General features: G+C 42.2%; 1 protein-coding gene and 2 non-coding genes across 5 annotated transcripts in view; 2 read left to right on the top strand and 1 right to left on the bottom strand.

Annotated features, from left to right (window-relative positions):
* NFIB (nuclear factor I B) overlaps nucleotides 1–15,696 on the top strand; it is a 277,138-nt gene that overhangs the window by 40,065 nt on the left and 221,377 nt on the right. The window lies entirely within an intron of this gene.
* TRNAH-GUG (transfer RNA histidin (anticodon GUG)) lies at nucleotides 5,213–5,284 on the top strand. Its single transcript has one exon. It is a non-coding gene; the product is annotated as a tRNA-His (tRNA).
* On the bottom strand, nucleotides 11,441–11,512 carry TRNAH-GUG (transfer RNA histidin (anticodon GUG)). The gene has a single exon. It is a non-coding gene; the product is annotated as a tRNA-His (tRNA).

Below are 15,696 nucleotides of genomic sequence, written 5' to 3'. Positions count from 1 at the left end.
TCAAAAACTCTTTAATCCTTTGTATTTTTAATAGCAAAGAGCCTGAAGCCAAATTTTGTCAGCCTGTTATAAATTCTGTTTTATTTTCACTGAGACAAATCATCCATGTGCATGTGTGTGGAGATGGGCTTTCTTGCCTGAAGGCATCCATGAGCAAAACACCAAACACAAAGAATGGCGGTAGAATTCTCTTTCTAATAGTAAAAAACTGTATTAAAAGAGACTTTTTCACTTGTACATCCCAAAATGCTTTGCTATGACAAATGTCTACCGTACAAAGGGCAATAACCATTTAAAAACGCTTATTTAAAATTGTGCTGCAAACAGGTTAACATTTAAACTAAGTATTTTAAAGAGAGTATTAAGTCAGTTTTAGGTTTTGACCCAGGACCCAAGACTTCTCTATCGCGTGATCAGAATAGACATTTGAACTGCATGAAGTTACTCTAACAGTCGTGAAGATTAAGATTGTCACTCAAAATTCAATAGAGGTATTGTGTCTCTGATCTTGTAAAATTAGAAGAAACACATCCTTTCTGGTAGAGGCAGGTGAGGAACAGACTGAGAAACTCGGATATGTAACAGAAGTAGGCAGAAGAGAGACCTGATCAGGGTCTCCTGTTTCCTGTGTGGATATCTTGGGCTACTTGGCTATGGCTGTGGAGAGGGCATGTCTGTCTCAGGCTTTTCTATCAAGTGTTACCCTTGAACAGATAATTCACTATAGAAGCAAAATCTCCAGGGCCTGATGCCACTAAATGCTTGCTTATGCTAGCAGTAAATGGAAGAGTTCAGACTAGAGATCATAGGAGAGATTCACCTTATATTAATTCATAATCTGATAAGTAAAGAATCCCCTTTGAAAATGAGGGGGGAGGGAGTGGGGAGAGAGAGAGAGAGGGATGCTATTTATATCTTCCTTCTTCCAAACCTGCCCATGAACTTATTGGCTCTTTGGTGGTGGGGGTAATGTCTTCTGATTACCTTTTTTCTTTTGTCCAGAGATTCAGTCTGAACAAGAGAAATGTTCTGCCCAATACTGTTATCTTCTGCTCAAAAAGTCGTCGTTTTGAAAGACAAAAAACACAAACAACAACAAAATTAATTAAAAAAAAAAAAGGAAACTGCAAATATTTAGAACTTCTTAGTTATGTGGGTGAAAATTTCACAGATGTTTTGCGAGCCCAAGTGAAGGTAGCGTGGCTGGGTGCAGGGGTGCAGGGGCAGAGTATCACATGACTGTGCAGGTACTGCACACGGCATGCTCATGGGCGCTAACCTTCTTCTCGGGAAAAAAAAAAAAGAAACAGTAAATAATGGAAATTATTAAATAAATAAATAACAAATAGCTGAAAGTAGCCTCATAATCATAGGCCTTGGTTCTCATGGGGGAGAACCAGTCATCCTGATATCTGCTGGGAAGGCTACACAGCCAGTCATGTACAGTCCAGGAGGTTCCTCCAGTGTATGATGATAACTTTTTGACTCAGGTGGTGGAGGAGCCAACAAGGAGAGGTGTCCCTCTGACAAACAAAGAGGGACTGGTGGAGGACATTAAGGTTGGGGGCAGCCTTGACTGTAGTGATCATGAAAAGACAGAGTTCAGGATCATGGGTAGTATGAGCAAAACAACAAGTAGGATTGCAAGCTTGGACTTCAGGAGGGGTAACTTTGACCTCTTCAAGAAAATGCTTGGAGAAATCCCATGGGTTAGGGCTCTGGAAGGTAGGGATGTTCAAGAGAGCTGGATGATATTCAAATCCTGCTTTCTCCAAGGTCAGGATTGGTGCCTATCTAAGAGCAAGAAATCAAGCAAGGGAAGCAGGAGAGCTGTGTGGTTGAGCAGGGAGCTTCTGAAAAAGCTCAAGTGGAAGAAGAAAGTTTACAGTAAGTGGAAGAAGGGGCTGACCACATGGGAAGATTACAAGAATGCCATCAGAGTATGCAGGGATGAAACAAGGAAAGCCAAGGCCTCCTTGGAATTAAACCTAGCAAGAGACATCAAGGTCAACGGGAAAGGTTTCTTCAAGTATATCAGAGGCAAAAGGAAAACTAGGGAAAATGTGGGCCTGGTGTTGAAGGAGACGGGTGCCACGAGGATGCAGATGACAGAGGATGCAGAGAAGGTGGAGCTGCTGAATGCCTTCTCTGCTTCGGTCTTTACTGCTCAGGCCAGCCCTCAGGAGTCCCAGACTTTGGAGGTAACAGAGAAAGTATGGATGAAGGAAGACTTCCTCTCGGTTGAGGAAGATCAAGTTAGAGAACAGTTAAGTAAACCGGACCTTTGCAAGTCCATGTGTCCTGATGGGATGCACCCAAGAGTGCTGAGGGGGCTGGCAGAAGTGATTGCTGGGCTACTCTCCATCTTTGAAAGGTTCTGGAGAACAGGTGAGGTGCCCGAGGACTGGAGGAAAGCCAATGTCACTCCAGTCTTCAAACAGGGCAAGAAGGAGGACCCAGGAAACTACAGGCCAGTCAGCCTCACCTCTACACCTGGGAAGATGATGGAATGGCTCATTCTGGGCGTCATCTCAAAGGATATGGAGGAAAAGAAAGCTATCAGAAGTAGTCAACACGGATTCACCAAGGGGAAATCATGTCTGACTAACCTAATAGCATCCTACAATGGTATGACTGGCTGGATAGATGAGGGGAGGGTGATGGATGTTGTCTACCTGGACTTCAGCAAGGCTTTTGACACAGTCTCCCACAGCATCTTCATAGGTAAACTTAGGAACTATGGGTTAGATGAGTGGTCAGTAAGGTGAGTTGAAAACTGGCTGAAAGACAGAGCTCAGAGAGTTATGATTAGTGGCAGAGAGTCTAGTTGGAGGTCCGTAACAAGTGGTGTTCCCCAAGGGTCAGTACTGACTCCAGTCCTGTTCAATATATTCATCAATGACCTGGATGAGGGGATAGAGTGTACCCTCAGCAAGTTTGCTGATGACACCAAACTGGGAGGGGTGGCTGACACACCAGAAGGCTGTGCTGCCATATAGCGAGACCTGGACAGGCTGGAGAGTTGGGCAAAGAGGAACCTGATGAAATTCAACAAGGGCAAGTGTATTGTGCTGCACCTGGGAAGGAATAACCCCATGCACCAGTACAGGTTGGGGGCTGACCTGCTGGAGGGCAGCTCTGAAAAAAGACCTGGGAGTCCTGGTGGACAACAGGACGGCCATGAGTCAGCTATGTGCCCTTGTGGCCAAGAAGGCCAATGGCATCCTGGGGTGCATCAAGAAGAGTGTGGCCAGCAGGTTGAAGGAGATTATCCTGCCCCTCTACTCTGCCCTGGTGAGGCCCCATCTGGAGTACTGTGTCCAGTTCTGGGCTCCCCAGTTCAAGAAGGACAGGGAACTGCTGGAGAGGGTACAGCAAAGAGCTACAAAGACGATTAGGGGACTAGAACATCTCTCTTATGAGGAAAGGCTGAGGGACTTGGGTCTTTTTAGTCTGGAGAAGAGAAGGCTGAGGGGGGATCTGAACAACACCTATAAATACTTAAAGGGTGGGTGTCAAGAGGACGGGTCCAGACTTTTTTCAGTGGTGGCTGGTGACAGGACAAGAGGTAATGGGCACAAACTTGAACATAGGAAGTTCCATCTAAACATGAGGAGGAACTTCTTTGCTTTGAGGGTGGCAGAACACTGGAGCACACTGCCCAGAGAGGTGGTGGAGTCTCCATCTCTGGAGACATTCAAAACCTGCCTGGACACATTCCTGTTCAACCTGCTCTAGGTGGACCTGCTTTGGCAGGGGGGTTGGACTAGATGATGTCCAGAGGCCCCTTCTAACCCCATATCATTCTGTGATTCTGTGACCCTTGAGCAAAATGCTATTCTGGTCACACCAAGCCATCAAGCAAGGCTGTATAGTGAGGTACAGCCATCTGAACCACCATTAGAGCACCCCTTTTCTTGAGGTGTACCCAACAACCATCAGAAAGAGAGAGACCTTCTCCTTCCCTCCTGCAGCTCCAGTGGCAGTAGTAGTTTTGGTTGCAAAACATGTGCATTTCCCTAAGATAGAGGCAGTGCGATTCAGCACTGAGGCAGACCAGAGTCTGTTTAGTAAATTTGCCTTTTAAAGACCCAGCCTGATGTTTCTTTTGTACAGTCTACTTATGGATTAGTCCCCACCATACAGACCTTCATCCAGAGTAAATCCACCTCTCAGCATATTGAAGACATGCTGAAGACGTCTTAATGGTCTTTTGTATGACAGCCTAGTAAGTCTCTTTGTATGTCTTCCTCCTTCTTCAGAGACTCAGTGTGGCACTGTACCACTACCAGTGGTGGTGTTGCTGTGACCTCCAAGGCTATCAGCCAGGCAAGGTTTATAAAGCAGTTAACTGTTTAAATTAGATATAGTGAATATAACTGTAGGGAGGGTGAACATGAGGAAAACAGGCTGCATTTTCTGAGTAGGGCTTGAGTGCCCCAGAGCTTGCTGCATTATTCTCTTTCCCCACAAAAAAACTTTCTTTACATTGCACAGCCTGATTTCTGTTGGAGATTTTGAGGGAACTAACAATTTTTTGCTGTCGTGCCTATTTGAATGTTGTTCACAGTCTTTTTGTGTCTGAACTCTTGACAAAGGGCAGGAGCTTCTCAGCCGTTGCTTCAGTATCACACTAATTTATGGTCTTAATTGATAGGAGCCAAGTCCTGCTTCCCCTCAGACTTCATCTGTAGCATTTGACCATCTCATTCCACAGCAGAGCATGCAAATTCTGGAAAAGGTGATTTTTATGTTCTGTGCTAATTGCAGAGGTAAGGAAGAGGATGTCCATCAGCACAAGCACTTATATTAGAATGAATCATGCCAAGTTTCAACTCAACAAAACACAGTTTATCTGTCTCTACAGCACACTGCCAGACTTTTCTGCTGTTGTGACTTCGCCTTCCCCACCACTGATAAAATAGGAAAAAAATGTTCTCTCTGAAAAGATTTGGGGGACAGGAGAAAGGTCATTATACCTCTTCTGAGCCTGTTTTTAGGCAATCCTGATGAGTGTGGATTATTAAGAGAAAGGAAAAGTAACGCTGGAAGCGATTTTGAGAAGACAGTAACGTGTAATCACTTGTAAGAAGGTTTAGAACCAGCTGCTGCTAAAACTCGGTACAAACTGTAGGTGGCACCATTTGTATGAAATATTGAAAAGCACTGGGGAAGAAAGATGTCACTTCAATTTACAGTGTTCTGATAGCTTGCCGTGATCGTATAGTGGTTAGTACTCTGCGTTGTGGCCGCAGCAACCTCGGTTCAAATCCGAGTCACGGCAGGGAAAGGTGCATCTTTTGAAAAGATGTAACTAAATACTGCATACCAAAAATAATCTATTAGTGATGTCTAAGACTAAGATGAGAAAACAATTTTTACAAGGATGTTTTGATAAAAGGCTGTATGCCACAAGTATTAGTTCAGTAATTCTGTTGCCAAGGGTGATTTTTTATTTTTTTTTAAATTTAAATGTTTATGGATATTGGGATAAACACAGTGGCAAAGTGAGCATGTAATTTTTACTCATTAAAGCTACTTAAGATCTGGACTGAGCCATGAGGTCTGTTTGGTTATGATCTTTGCTGGTTTTTCCATGCTAATAAAGCAATCAGATTGAATTGCTTGGAAATGTGACAGTGGTAAATGTGGAAATCCTGCTTACCTAGGCATGAACTGCTGCTAGCAGAAGGTCTTTGCTGGTGACAGACAAGGAACCATCACTAGTCAGTGATTCCAGTGATTCTTTTTGGTTTTGTGGTACAAACAGTGTGTAACTTCACTGTTGTGCCTCACTGAGTAATATGAGCTCAGATCCTCAGAATGAGGACTTCTAAAATGACCATGTGGATTTTATAAATTAGTTATGGTAACTAATGCCAGTTTCTGTAATAAATGATAAATTAACAACAAAATTACATAGCTGGTAACAAGTATATTGATAAAAGGTCATTATTATGGAGTTTATCAGATTATTTGGATGCAACTGAGTGGAGTTTCTGGTAGTCCTTTGATTTGATAAGGAGTTAATTCTAGAGCAAGTGTTGTTTTTCTCTCAGTGTTGCATCTGACGGGACATCAGTCATCTGTGTAACGGATTACATCGGATTACATCTTCACCAGGCTCAGATGGATTCTAGTTTCATGCAACAGGCCCAGCTCTTGCAGAGTGTGAACGACAGGTGCCTTTCTCTACGAAAGCAACAGGAACCTTCCTTGCCCCCCTACCCAGTGAGGAAGTTAACAAAATTTTCTTCACACTGCTATCAGGAAATATCAAAGCCCCATACACCTGCAAGCCTCTGGGAGCACCTCACCTCTGGAGGCTGTAGGCTTAAGTGTCCCATTTTCATGGTAGTAGGCTAGTGATGCCTAGCATCTTATCACCACCCTCAGGTTAACAAGAGCTCTTTTCTGTTGTGCTTTTTAAAATATCTTTGCGTATTTCTCTAATTGGCCTCAGACTTCCTGTCTAAATATCACTCAGGCTTCTAGGACAATATCAGAGCAATTAGCTCTTGACTTCTTGGTCTAATTGATGAGACAGATGTGACTGATTTCCCAAAAGAAAGTAATTTAGAAACACGCACCAGCATAAAAGAGACCGGGATGATCTTTCATATTCTACCTCTGCTGTAGTCTCTCAGAAGTGTCATCTGTTGTGTTAGATTTTATAAACTCCAGAAATACTAAATGAACTCATCACAGGTGCACATATTCTTTAAAGTAACCTAGTGAAAGAAGACCTAGGACAGAAATCTCAAAATTGCAATGCCAGAAATTCTGCTCTACTCATGCATCATCCTGAGGCTGCTGAAACACTCAAGGCTCACCCCTGCTCGATCTCAACCTCCCTGGAACTGACTTCTCTATATCCAGTGTTCATCTGTAGCTAAACTGTAGGTAAACTGTATTAACTTGTTGCTAGTTATAGTAATATTGATGATTTTGAAGAGTTTTCATAGGACACTAGACAAATTCAAAATGTCTTTTTTTAACTTATTTTATTTTATGATGAGTTAGCCAGAAACAGTGGTCATTCTGTTCACTTTAGTTTATATAGGATACCAATCTCTGTATCGCTTGCTCAATGCTAGCACTATAAAGCAAGAGCAAGAATAGTGTAGGCAGATAATCAGACCTTTCTTGCCAATTCCCCCTGCAGTTATTTGTTCTACTCACAAGAGAATCAAAATTAAAACCCAACTTCATTTTGGAATATAAACATGCAAGTGCAGGTGGCTCCCAGCATTCCATTTCTTGAGAAAATATTTGTCAATTTTCCGATGTCATTAGGGGAAAAGAAAACAAAAACTTTAATACAAAACAGTTTCCAAGGATAACAGGATTGCAGACTAGGAAACACAGAGCTGTAATTTTGGAACTGATATTGAAGCTTGAGTTGTACAAAGAATTGCCTGTACATTTCTGAAGTGTGCGGGTCTTCACTTCTAGCGCACCTGTCCAGCTAACACTTTTGCAGTTGGAAACTATGATCTACTAATAACATATTCAAAATATTAACAAGGATCCAGGTTTACATATTTCAGAAGCTCTGATTTTTTTTTGTCGAAAAAAGATTTGAAGGCCAAAGAGAAGAGTTTGCTTCAGCAGCCTTGTCTGCCTTTAATGCAGCAAGCTGATCCAGCGGGAAACAAAGAATAGTATCTTAAAAATGAGACATGAAAAGTGCATGCCTTTTTCTGCAGCTCTTCTGTGACCTTTTGTGTCTGCCATTGGTTTTGTGCGTGACTCATTCTGCATGGAACGTAAAACCTTTAAGATATAGAGGTGTCTATCTCTGTATGCCCAACATGCCTAATTTACATTTTGTCTCTGAAACTAATAGGGTGCACCCATCAACAGTGTTTGGGAAGAGATCTATTTATTGTTATTGTATTTTAACACTAGATTCTAATTAGGGTTAAATCCGCTAGAGTTTTTAAGTTATGGAGAAAGACACCTAGTCATTAAGAAAGACTTGAAACACTTTTGAAATATTCATAGATTCATAGAGAACCTGATGTAGAATTCTGTTATACTGTCTTCATTTTTAAGGAGTGCAGCAGACTTGTTTGTATCCTGTCTGATGTTCATATCAGGTGCTGAGCAGGGTAGAAAAGAGTGGCTGTTTTGAATCTGCAGTCATCAAATCAAATTAATTCTGTTTTTCATTCTCTTTACAGGAGTGCAGCTCATATTAAAACTTTTATAGGTCCCCTCTGAAATCCTTTCAAAGGGCTCTGGTCAAGAAGACTCTTTGAAAGGAGATCTTCTGTGGTAAAGAGAACTCCTGAAAGCTTAAATAGCTGGTTGTGCTTTAGCAAAGAATGCCAGGAATTCATTTCACAGGTGGGATGATTTTACCTCTGGAAATTCGGCTCTGAGTTTACAGGGTATTATTGCAGGATGGGTAGTAATTGAGGAAAATTTGGCAGACGGGGAGATTCCTGAGCCTGATGTGTAAACATAACTGCATAAACAATGTCTGATGCTGCAGTTCTGTAGTCTTCTCATAATCTGCCTTTGGTGTTTCTTAAAAAGAAAGCACGTCCTGCTCTCTAAATAAGAGTCTGTGGCTTCTTAAGTATAAAGCTCCTGCAGTCACTCACAGCACTGGAGAAAGCTGCACTGGAACACATGTGAAGACAGCGGTCAGTTTTTGAAGCTTTTGACTTGTACTGTTTTGGGTTAAGCTTTGGCTCAAGCTTTGGCTCAGGTTTGAATCCTATAACTTTCTGCATTACATTTCAAACTACTGATTAGGGCCTGGTTTTACTTCTTCATCAAGAGTTCAGCACAAATTCCCATACTACCAAACATCCAAAACTTTCTAAACAATGTTTTATGTTGCCTTTTTAAAATTTATTTCTCTCTGATTTTAGATCTCTGCAATTCTTAATTCTCAATTTTTTATTCTAAAGTTTTGTAGATGTGTCCTCTTGATTTGGAATTTCACAGATGCAAAATCATCTTTTTGAGTTAAATTCAAACACATCTGATAAATATCTCTTTCATGAAGCTTTGTGAAAGTCATTTACCTGCTTAATGTTTTACAACTTTTTTCTGCATTCTCATTAAAAGAAATGTGGTATATGTTTTCTCTGCACCAAATACAACTCAGAAAATGGTATTTTGTGATATTTGTCACAAAGGAGCCTCCATCCAAAGTGATCCCAAAACACAATGTCTTAAAAATCTTTGGGAAGAGAGCATGGTTTTGATATTCCTTGCTAATATAGCAAAAGTTTTCTCTTATAATATGCTCTGAACTGTTACCATAATCAGTGTCTCTGTGCTGCTAAACCAACACCTACGTGCCTTGTGCACCAGCGAGTTACCCATGGAGCCAACAACAGAGCCACGGCACTATTTCTAGTAGTTTCTCTCTTGTGGATCCCTGCATTCCCAGGCTGTGCTTCCAGTCTCCTGGAATAATTATTTTTTTTTTTTTTTTCTATTCATTCTCTAATAAGAACAGAAAACCTCATATTTTACTCTCCAGAATTTTATCACTAATTTGTTTTGGGGTGGCAGGTCTATCTAAACTCTTTAGGAAAATCTGGGATGGTAGGATGTGTTTATTCTGGGACCTGCACTGTTGTTATTATTCACCATGCAGCTGAAGGCGAGAGGGTGTACTGACCTTTGTACTGGCACAGAGAAGAAAACTTCTTTATGATATAACCATGAAGGCATTTGTATTAAAACCACATGGGGTAAATTAGTGTTTTACTGTTACACTTGAGAAGGAAAAGTCTGAATCATTTAGCTAAAGCAACAGTAAGAAAACTAGCATATAATGGAAAATTCTTCTCAGAAACACAATTTGAATTTCTCTTTTATGCAAGAACTGAACTTGACTGAAAAATAATCATTGAAGAACTCTAGAAGGCCTAATGTAAGAAACATGAAGTCTTTCAGAGAGACAAAAGTGTAAATTCCAGAAGGAGATTTAAGGTTGATCCACCAGCTATTGAACTGCTTTGTTTCCCCATATTGTCCTTCCTATTTCTTGTTTGCTGAGAGATGAGTTTAATGGAATTAAATATTCCCTGCTGGTCTTCATAGTTATGTGAGTCCTGCTTTAAAAGCAATTCCTTTTCATCTTAATAGTTTCAAGATAGTCTTGCTTCCTTACCGAGCCCCGGACAGACACCTGGAGAAAGTTTGCCAAGAGCTAGGAAGCCTGTGTCTGGATGCCTGAAGCGGGTTTGACCTCAGAAGGACATACACCGTCTTCAGCAAGGAAAATGTTTGAGATTCTGGCCTCAACTGTTAGAAACATACGGCCATTTCCCATACCTGAGTAGTTGTTGCCTTCTCCATTTTCATCCCCTGCTTTTTCTTTTGACTTGTTGTCGGGCTGTGTGCTTAGGTATGAAGAAATCATTTGGTCAAAATGGGTAGCTTTTACTTCAGTCAGCAAGATGTATAGTTATCTAATGATGAAATTAGAATTGGTCATATGATCTGGAGTTCACAAATACATTTTTGAGCATCTTCTATTAATAACAAATTAGAAATAGAACTGTATTGCTGAATGGTTTATTCAGTATATAAAGTGTCTATCTGTAGGCATTTCAGAGTATTTATTGAAAATGTCTTTCCTTGTGCCTTTCAGCTAACTTCTTTACCTCACCATCCCCATACTGGAAAAGCACTGGTCCTGAACACCCCAACCCCAGAAAACCGCAAAACCCACCAGGCAGTGTAGGTGGGATGAGAGAACGGTGATTAGACAAAGAGAGAATCATGTCAGATCATTTTCCCACCTCTTGGCAGAATCCTCCCAGTCACACCATCCTTTCCCAAAAAAATGGCACTGCATTTCTAGCAGTGTCTTGCTTTACTTTAATCAAATTTCGGATCTAGACACGATGTCTCCCAATTGCTTCTACTGATTATTGGTCTTGTAAGTACACCATTCTTGGAACAAAGGTACTAAAAAGCCTCACAATAAAGAAATTAATTGCACGTAATTTCATGCCTCCTTTGCTGCACTTTCCTGAAAAATTATTCTGGAATTTTCTTTTGTGCTGACTCATCCCTGGGGACAAATCACAGAAAAATTAAAAAATCAGTCTTCGCTGGGAGACAGAAAGGAGATATGTTAAAAAACTGACAGATTGAAGCCAGTAAAAATATTGTTCCAGACAACCTTAGTACAACATCTGTGTGAACTGCTTGAAATCACACAAAAGGAGACAAAAAAACCTATAGTGCAAAGAGTGTCAACCACCTTATCGTGCAGCAGTGAGCTACGTGAACTTTTCTGTGCAGCCACTGCTTCCTCTCAGCTGCTTTTTCTGTGCTTCAGACACTGAGACCCGTTCAGCAGTTACTGCAGTGAGGACTCGGGTGGATGTCAACATCCCCAGTGGTGTGTCTCCAGCAGCAAGGTCCAAAAGTGAGGACTAAAATGGTTCCCTCTTCTCTGTGCCGTGACTCGGATTTGAACCGAGGTTGCTGCGGCCACAACGCAGAGTACTAACCACTATACGATCACGGCAAGCTACACAGGACATGTCCATTGCCTCCTGTTTTCTGTCTCCTCCAGCAGAGCCATGCAGGCATTGCCACCTCGTGTGGACCAGCTATGAAGTTCCATGTGCTGGCCTCCTCCCCAGGGTGACCACTATTGTGGCTCTCCCAGTTTGAGTGACACAGGATTAATTTCTTTCAGTAATTTTACTCTTTGGTAAGCTCTCTTCTAATTCTGGGAAAAACTGTACTTTTAGAGGACTATAGTGTCTGAATTTGTGAAAATATTTACTTCATAGCCACCTATGGTATGCGGATTTCAAGGTCTTGGTGTTTTCAACCTAGCCAGGTCCAGGGATGAGAAGGAGCAAGACCCAGGCACTTGACCCAAGCTGTATGACAGGATTATTTCATACCATGAAAGTCACATTCAATATAAATTTGAAAGTTTGCTGAGGAGTTCTCTCTCTTCCTTGATGACTGTAATCCTGAGAACTTCTTGCCCCGGTGTCAGACCCCTGAGCCCTTCCCCTCCTCCTGAAGCCGTACCACTCGCAGTGTCTGACATTTGCTGTCCACTGCTGAGAGTGCACAGGTTCCCACTGATAGAATTGCCTGAGTATAATCCTTGTATATTTTATAATGGTATCAGGATCAATACCAGTTCTTTAGAAAATAACCTGGGAGTGTTGGTCAACAGCTGGCTGAATCTGAACCAGCAGTGTGCCCAGGTGGCCAAGAAGACCAACAGCATCCTGGCCTGTATCAGCAATAGTGTGATGAGTAGAACTCAGGAGGTGATTTTCCCCCTGTACTCGGCACTGGTGAGGCCCCACATCAAGTACTGTGGTCAGTTTTGGGCCCCTCACTACAAGAATGACATTGAGGTGCTGGAGTGGGTCCAGAGAAAGGCAATGAAGCTGATGAGGGGTCTGGAGATCAAGTCTTATGAGGAGCGGCTGAGGGAGCTGGGGTTGTTCAGCCTGGAGAAAAGGAGGCTGAGGGGAGACTTTATCGCTCTCCACAATTACCTGAAAGGAGGGTGTGGAGAGGTGGGGGTTGATCTCTTCTCTCAATTCACAGGCAATAGGACAAGAGAAAACAGCCTCAAGTTGTGCCAGGGGAGGTTTAGACTGGATATTAGGAAAAATTTTTACACTGAAAGGGTTATTTAGCATTGGAACAGGCTGCCCAGGGAAGTGGTTGAGTCACCATCCCTGTCAGTATTTAAAAGATGGGTAGACATAGTGCTTAGACATATGGTTCAGTGATGGTTTTTGTCAGTGTTAGGTTGATGATGGAACTAGGTGATCTGAAAGGTACCTTCCAACCTAGATGATGCTATGATTCATGTTACTTATGTAGTCTCATTCTTTTAAATCCGTTTATATTTCAACACTCAGGTTTCCTTGTTCTTTCCCTGTTCCCCTTCCTGGGTGGGTAGGGGTCACTGGGTGACAGAATAATTGTCTGAACAATAATAAATTGTTGTGGGTTGATCAAATCATAACAGTGGTACACCCGGGCACCCTGCAACTAAAAACAGCACTCCCGACAGAGAAGTGCATGCAGAAGACAGGCATAAATGTTATGGTGGCAGAAAAATATTCCTGCTCCATTTGGAAATTGCAGTCTGGTGTGGAAATCTTTCATTGCCTTCTGTTTGTCCAATGTCTATCTTCAAACATACAATAATTTTGGTCTGCGAATCTTCTTTCTGTTTGCAATGCTTTGCCTAGTGACGGAGGAAAATCTGGTGAAAGGACATTCAAAGTTACATAATTATTTTAAAAGCTGTTGAAAAGGAAGCATAAAAACACATGTTCCCCTCCTGCTGTAAGTCAGATTTTTAACCAAGGTTGCCGTAGCCACAGTACATAGTACCAGCCACTGGCAAGCTGGCACATTGTGACAGGTTTTGAACAGACGTGGCAGAAAAACAAGATTTCTAGTAAAATATCAAATGTTGACAGCACTGAGTCATCAAAGAAGGATTTCTGTTGGGGCTTGAGTTAATGTTTCAAAACATCAGTGCTCATAGTAGAGTTATTCACTCACTTTTAATTCTGTCTGACAGTATAACAAGAAAAGATTGATAATAGGAAGTATCTTCACAATTTTATTAATTAGTTAGAAAAGTGGAAGGATTTGGTGGGTACACCAGATGGCTGTGCTGCCATTCAGAGGGACCTCATCAAGGTTGACAAATGGGCTGACAGCAACTCCATGAAGCTCAACAAGTGGGAGTGCCAAACCCTGCAGCTGGGGAGGAACAATTTCATGCACCAGCACATGCTGGGGGCTGACCAACAGGAAAGCAGCTAGTCAGGGAAGGCCCTGGGAGTTCTGGTGGACACCAAGTTGACCATGAGCCAGCAATGTGTTCTTGTGGCAAAGGTGGCAAACAGCCTCCTTGGCTACATCAGGCAGAGTATTGCCAGCAGGTCAATGGCGGTGATCCTTTCTCTGTACTCAGCTCTGGTGAGACACATTAGAATGTTGTGTCCAGTGCTGGGCTCCCCAGTACAATGAACATACTGGACTTCAGTCCACTGAAGGGCCTCTAAGATGGCAAATGGCTTGGAACTTGGAGGAGGCGAGAGAGCTGGGACTTTTTAGGCTCAAAAAGAGCAGGCTTAGCGGTGATCTTACCAATGTGCATAAATACCTGATGGGAGGGTAAAGAAGACGGAGATAGACTCTTTTCTGTTGTGTGCAGTGAAAGGATGGCCAATGGGCACAAATTGAAATAAAGGGAAATCCTTTTAATTATAAGAAAAACTTATTTACTGTGGGGGTGGTCAAACACCGACCAGGTTACCTGGAGAGGTTGTGGAGTCTCCATCCTTGGAGATATTCAAACCCAACTGGGCATGGTCCTGGGCAACCATCTGTAGCTGGGCCTGCTCAAGCCATAGTGCGTCTAGAGAATTCCAGAGGCCCTGGCCAGCCTCAGTGATTCTGATTATCAGGAAAGCAAAATAAAACAACCAAACAACCACCAACCCAGACCTGTCAACAAAAATAAAATATCAGTGATTGTAAATTTTTTTTTAAACATTTTTATAATGTATAGCTGTGCTTAACAGCACAGGCAGTTGAGTAGAGGGAGCCCATGAGTGCCAAGAAGTGGGATACTGAAAGCTTCACAACCTTCCCTGTCAACATCTGCAAAGCCCATGTGAGACAAAATAAGCAATAGCTAGAGGTTGAACATCTTGGAATCATAGAATGGTTTGGGTTGGAAAAGACCTTAAAGATTGTTAAGTTCCAACCCCCTGCCATGAGCAGGGACACTTCCCACTAGACCAGGTTTCTCAAAGCCCCATCCAGCCTGGCCTTGAACACTTCCAGGGATGGGGCATCCACAACTTCCCTGGGCAACCTGTTCCAGTGCCTCACAGTAAAGAATTTCTTCCTAATATCTGATCTAAATCTCCCCTCTTTCAGTTTTAAACTGTTACCCCTCATTCTATCAGTACACTCCCTGATAAAGAGTTCCTCCCCATCTCTCCTGTAGGCCCCCTTTATGTACTGGAAGGCTGTTATAAGGTCTCTCCGTAGCCTTCTCTCTCCAGGCTGAACAACCCCAACTCTCTCAGCCTGTCTTCATAGGAGAGGTTGTCCAGCCCTCTGATCATCTTCATGGCCCTTCTCTGGACTCACTCCAACAGATCCGTGTCCTTCTTCGGTTGGGGACCCCCAGAAATGAATGCGGTACTCCAGGTGGGATGTCATGAGAGCGAAGTAGAGGAGCAGCATACCTTAGTTGGTACAAAAACGTTTAGGACAACTTTAACTGTCTTCTCCTATGTTTTTAGAATTGATAAAGGTTTTTTAACATGGATTTTGCCTAGTGCATTGCTATATTTTTGCTGGGAGTTAGAGGTGCCAACTCATGGGTGTGAATGGTTAAATGTATAGATTAGCAAGATTGCCTGGAATTTTCTATCTTCTCTTTTTGCCAAGGTGAATCAATATAGATTGCACTGTTTCAGCCAAACTCCCTGTGATAATGAAAAAAGGAGTTGGCTAATTTTTCTTCTACTAACCACAAATAAATAAAAAGGTGTCAGTTTGCCAGTCTATTCAGACTGCTCTTTTTTCTTTACTTTTTTTTTTTAATAACTCCACCCAAAGTGGTTCGTTGTATGTGCTGGCATAATAATGGGAATATCCACAATTGTGCTCAAAATTAATTCAATTTCTATG

The sequence above is a fragment of the Numenius arquata genome, chromosome Z (assembly GCF_964106895.1).
Source record: "Numenius arquata chromosome Z, bNumArq3.hap1.1, whole genome shotgun sequence".
NCBI lineage: Eukaryota > Metazoa > Chordata > Aves > Charadriiformes > Scolopacidae > Numenius > Numenius arquata.
The sequence above is the reverse complement of the archived record's forward strand: the minus strand, read 5'-3'. Positions and strand labels throughout refer to the sequence as shown.